At 37.8% G+C, this 6,187-nt stretch overlaps 1 pseudogene; it reads right to left on the bottom strand.

Annotated features, from left to right (window-relative positions):
• Positions 1-3,195: 3,195 nt before the first annotated feature.
• The window catches only part of LOC107569490 (tripartite motif-containing protein 16-like), a 7,158-nt pseudogene continuing 4,166 nt past the window's right edge, over positions 3,196-6,187 (bottom strand).

Genomic DNA, 6,187 nt, shown 5'->3' with positions numbered 1-6,187 from the left:
GAATGGGAGATGGATCGGTTTGTGAAAGGGAAGAGAAAAGCCATAGATGAAGTCGCACAGACCCAGGCAGGTGCTGGTTATTCAAAAGCTAAAATAATTATGTGAGACTATATTTTTATCTCATTTTAACTATAGATTTAATTCCCAGCTTCGTTTCGAGAAAATATGATGAGGCATATCTTGCTCTCGGCTTCACTCACCGTGTCTATACGCTACAGTTGCGCTGCAACAGCTTTACACTGGACGCGACCATTGCAAATCATTTAAACTTTGTGTCAGTATGTCATAAATGGAACAAGGCATCAGTTTATTGTCTGGGATTTGGCGTGTCGTGTCGCAGTGTACACAGTGTCACTGATTATAATGGGTTCTACTGTATTTTGCCGCTCGCGTTTGGTGTAGACACGGTGTTTAATGTCGTTGGTGAGGAGGAAAGCCTGTGTGTGTCCTATGCCTTAGCGGACAGCATGAAACCCACAATAATTTTAAATAAATAACAGAGAGAATAATAATAATAACAGTTATTTTCTCCATGCTATTTTTCAATGTTTCAAGTGATGCAGGTGTTTTTTTCCCTGTAGGTTTTTTTCAATTAAAAAAACATTAATTTTTCATAATGTTTAGTGAAAGTATTTGGTAGTCTGAGGTGGGATGGGGATTCAGGAAGGGGGGGGATGGTGCGTTTGGGAGTCGTTGAGCAAGTAAGGCAAAAATAAATGCATATTATAAGACAATGAAAGTGTTTTTTGACCTTGCAAGCAGGTCAACCTGTTGTTGGGGACTCCCAAAGCCAAAATGTGAACCTTTCATTAACCATAATAGGGGCATTTTAAAGGGGTCATCGGATGCCAATTTTCCACAATTTGATATGATTCTTTAGGGTCTTAATGAAAACTCTATAGCATTTGGTTAAAATTTCTCAATGGTAGTGTAAAACAACACCCTTTTTACCCAGTCAAAAACAGCTTTTTGACAGGGTAAAACAGTTTACAGCAAGCCATTTTCTTGCACGTTCCTTTAAATGCTAGCTGCAGACCCGCAGCACCAGCAGTTTCAGAACCGCAGCCACAGAACCGGAAGTGAGGGGCGGAGTTATTGACAACGAGAGAGCACGGTGAGTAGTCTGTAATGTTTTTGCTATCATATGTTTAATAATGATCGTATATTACGTTAAGCATTTATCTGCTAAGTACTTAATGTTCACTGGCTCCTCGCTGACTGACTGGAGGAGAGTCCTAACTGAGTCTTAAACAGCTCTTCAGCAGCCAGCAGTTGTTCTCAAAACTCCCCATGTAAGACTTATAGCCTCTCTCAGCTTCTCAAGCTCCTTCTGTCTCTCCTGGATTCTCTGCTGGAATTTTCTTTGCATCTCACCCAATTGTCTCTGTAGGATTAACAAATAATCATGAATCTGAATCAAATTGCATGCTAAAAACAAGTAAATAGCTATCTTTCGGGATATGGTATAATATCAGTTTGTACCTGTTTCTCAGTCCTCTCTGCTGTAGCTGATACAGTCTCGTGGTTTTTGTGTTCATCCAACATACACATATAACATACACAGTGCTGATCTGTACGACAGTAAATGTCCAGTAGTTTATGTTGAGGGCAGATCATCTCCTGCAGTCATCCTGTGGCGTCCATTAAATGGTGTTTTTTACTTTTTTTTACTAAAAACCTTCATGTTCTTCAAGACTTCATGTTGTTTGACAGTAAGATTCCAGACACACCAGACAGGACTTGATGGCTTTATATTTTCTCCCAGTACAGATGTCACACTCCACATCTCCAGGTTCAGCATAACACTGAGCAGGAAGAGCAGCTTGTACTTTTGACTTCTTGAGAGACCAAAAAATGTAGATGAGCTGAAGGCCACTGTCAAAGAAACCTGGGCTTCCATACCACCTCAGCAGTGCCACAGGCTGATTGCCTCCATGCCACGTCGCATTGATGCAGTAATTCATGCAAAATGAGCCCCTACCAAGTATTGAGTACATGTACAGTAAATGAACATACTTTCCAGAAGGCCAACAATTCACTAAAAATGTTTTTTTTATTGGTCTTATGAAGTATTCTAATTTGTTGAGATAGTGAATTGGTGGGTTTTTGTTAAATGTGAGCCAAAATCATCACAATTAAAAGAACCAAAGACTTAAACTACTTCAGTCTGTGTGCACTGAATTTATTTAATACACGAGTTTCACAATTTGAGTTGAATTACTGAAATAAATGAACTTTTCCACGACATTCTAATTTATTGAGATGCACCTGTAGTAACTGTGTCCACATTGGCCACTGGATCCTTCAGTAGATCCAGACAGACTGAACAACTGAACTGATCCTGAGCCAAAGAAATACTGGATTCTGCCATTTTACTGCACGGACTCACAGGTAGAGAGACATTCACAACAATTCGATAGCAGGTTAGTTTCAATTTCTCTGAACTGAAACATGTCCTGGTCCCTAAACACGTGCAAATTTGGCAGTCATATTACGAACACGACCACTAGATGGCAGTCTTATACAGAAACTCACTACAGAACAATGTATAATGAATGATACATGGAAATATTTTCATATTGTATATTAAAAATCTGTTGTTTATGTTGATTGTAACGCTCATACTCTTGTTTTCCCACAGGATTATCAAATATCTGAAGCCTTTTACATTCTTTGTGAATGAGCGACCCTTTAAATGTGAGTTACATTTACATTTATGCATTTGGCAGACACTTTGGCTCAAACTGGCTTGCATTGCATTCATGGTATACATTTTATCAATTCAAACCCCGGGCTTTTGTGTCACTAGCACCATGATCTACTGTTACAACTACAGGAAAGCTGTTGCTCAGTGTTCTTGGTATTATTTTTCTCTCAGTGAGACATACCAATATGTGGTTGAGTGTTGGTTCTGTAGTGCTTAGGGTTTGTATAATGTAGGCCGGTGCTTAAAGAATAAGACTGACCTTGCAGATTCTCATGCTCACTTGATCAAATTAATGTTACAAATCATCTTTTATTTAAGTTTTAATTCTATTGAGTAAAAATGAAGTGCACTCCCTCTGTTTTAAAAATGATAATTAGAGGTAATTTGTTTACGTAAGACTCGGGATATCCAGAAATTGCTGAAACCAAGAGAATAAGATTATGACAGACACAAATGGATGTAATGTTATTTAACACAGTTCATTTAAATAAATTTATTTCAATTAAAAAGACAATTTCATACATAATAAGCATCATTGCATGTGATCAATAAAATCAGTAAATAAATCAGTTAATACTGTATTGATAATATTTGGAGTAAACATAAGAATAAATGTCAAAATATGGTTATGATATCTTCAGAGTATCTTTTACTATATTATTTGTAGAAAGTCTGTACTATTTATATTGTTAGATCACAGAGTGTCGCTTTTGAAAAGAAAAACATTAGTCCTGTGAAAAATTTGCTAGCCCAAAACCCAGCATAGAGAGGCTGAGTGAATGCGGTGTGGACGCTGTGAATGAGGGTCATTGTGTCAGAGACGCTGTAGAAGGACAGAGTTCCTGCACTGTGATCCACATACACTCCTATTCTAGAGGAGCTGGAGACTACAGGGAGTTTAGTTTGTTTGTTATTGTGCCAGAATGAGCAGCTGGAGTCAGAGCAGTACAAACTCCAGGACTGATCATTACACCCAAACTCACACTCCTTTCCCCATACCTTCCTGCTGATGCTCTTATATGACACTGATATACCCACCCAACCACTCCACTCCACCTCCCAGTAACAGCGTCCACACACTCTCTCTCTACACAATGCCTGAGGAAAACCTTCAAATCTGTCTGGATGATCAGGATATGTCAGTTCTTCACGATTGTATTCAATCACTCTGTTCTCTTCAGACAGTAACAGGTTTTTATTCACTGTATTTGGATCCAAAGTGAGCGGACAGGAATCTGATGAAGATAAAACACAATTTATCAAGTAATACATGACTTTCAAACATAAAAATAAAACACCGGAGGTTTATTACTTTATCTTCCGGTTTCACGGACCAGGCTTAAACCTAATCCCAGACTAAAATGCATGTCTGGGCTGTATCAACTAAAAGAAACTTGCACTAACTGATCTTAAATTATATTGACTTTATTTTGTCACAAGATGTACACCAGTAATCTTTTTTCTAAGGCACGTTTATAAAAAATACTTATAAAACGTTTCGTTCCATTCCTCGATTCTGACTGGTCAGCAGCTGTGTTTTATTCACGATACAGCACGGCTATGACCGCTTCACCCAACGGTTCTGTGTATCACCAAAGTCCCTTTAAGGTATTCTATAGTGTTTGGTATCACTGAGCAACCCTTAGCAACATAAACATTCAATAATATAGCATTAAAACTGTTTCGTGTATTATGCCTTTCGGCAAAATGAACTGTTTGTTATTTATTTAATGGAGTATGAGTGATCCCTGCTGGTGTTATGTTGCATCTTTCATTTACATTCACATTTAGTAATTTAACAGACGCTTTTATCCAAAGCGACTTACAAATGAGGCCAATGGAAGCAATCAAAATCAACAAAAGAGCAATGATATGATGCAAGTGCTATAACAAGTCTCAGTTAGCTTAACCCAGTACGTAGCAAGGTTTTTTTTATTTAATTATATAATAAATAAAAAGGAAACAGATAGAATAGAAAAAGAATAGAGCAAGCTGGTGTTAGAGGCCTTTTTTGCTTTAGTTAATTGTATAAAACAAGCAGTAAATGAATAGACAGAATACAAAAAGATTAGAAAAACTAGTGTTAGTTTTTTTTTTTTTAAGAAAACAAGCAGTAAATGAATAGAGTGCAAGTCTAAAAGGGGCACGTTTTTTTATTTTTATAAAGAATAGAATTAGAATAGAGAGTGCTAAAGTTAGAGGGTCAAATAAAGATGGAACAGATGTGTTTTTAGCCGATTCTTGAAGATGGCTAAGGACTCAGCTGCTCAGATTGAGTTGGGCAGGGCATTCCACCAGGAGTCTGTGAAAGTGATTTTGTGCCTCTTTGAGATGGCACAATAATGCGTTGTTCACTTGCAGAACGCAAGCTTCTAGAGGGCACATAACTCTGAAGTAATGAATTTAGGTAAAGGGGTGCAGAGCCAGTGGTGGTTTTGTAGGCAGACATTAATGCCTTGAATTTTATGCGAGCAGCTATCGGTAGCCTGTGCAAATTCATAAACAGAGGTGTGACGTGCATTTTTTTGACTCATTAAAAATGAATCTTGCTGCCGCGTTCTGGATTCATTGTAAAGGTTTGATAGAACAGGCTGGAAGAGAGATCTTTCATCTTTAATTTTAAGACCACGCCCTACCCCGCCTAACAAACGTTTCTCATGCGGAGATATGTTGATGTGTGTGCGTCTGTATGGAAGCCCACAGTTTCCAAAGTAAGAAGGGAATATTACTGTATTTATTGTTTTCTGTTTCAGGTATGGTTCTGTATGTCCATCAGTTTACACTGTAATGATGCTTGCAAACTCACGCTGTGCCGTGAATCGGTCTGTTTTAAAATAAATGACAGAAAACAGACGTTTTCTCATGCTGAGAGATAAGCAGATGTATGTGTGTGAGAAAATATCATATATGGTGTTAAAACAATAAATTACACAGCGGATGATAAGAGCTCCTAGTCTCTGTTTTTATTTAAGCATTAGATGAGGCATGTTCGGAACATTCTCTTGCCGTTTACTGTTGCTGTCAGGGACTACTTTTTTAGCGGAAGGACAGCATTTTTACGAACTTGCTTCAAAAAGGTTACATTTCATTAGATACATTTTTGGTTTTAATATTTTTTATTGTGTGGTAACCGTTTTATAAAAGCAATAAGGTACTCGAGGCCGTGCTGTATTGTGAATAAATCGTGGCTTTATTCACGATACAGCATGGCCTCGAGTACCTTATTGCTTACTTAAATGTTCTAATTGAACTATTGCCTAATCCTGGCTTAACCTAAACCCTGTCTGAGAAACCAGGCCTTAGGTTCACAACATCTGCCTCACTGTTATCAACATTATAACATCAACATGTTGGTATGTCTGTATGTGTTTGACGTTTACCAGCAGTAATTAGTTAAATTTTTTGGTAACACTTTACTTGAAGGGGTGTGCATAAGACTGACATGACACCTTCATAATCATGGCATGACACATGTCATGA

Source organism: Sinocyclocheilus grahami, unplaced genomic scaffold (assembly GCF_001515645.1).
Source record: "Sinocyclocheilus grahami isolate Dianchi unplaced genomic scaffold, SAMN03320097.WGS_v1.1 scaffold1350.1, whole genome shotgun sequence".
NCBI classification, from domain to species: Eukaryota; Metazoa; Chordata; class Actinopteri; order Cypriniformes; family Cyprinidae; genus Sinocyclocheilus; species Sinocyclocheilus grahami.
Note: the sequence above shows the minus strand (reverse complement) of the source record. Positions and strands in the feature narration are given on the sequence as shown.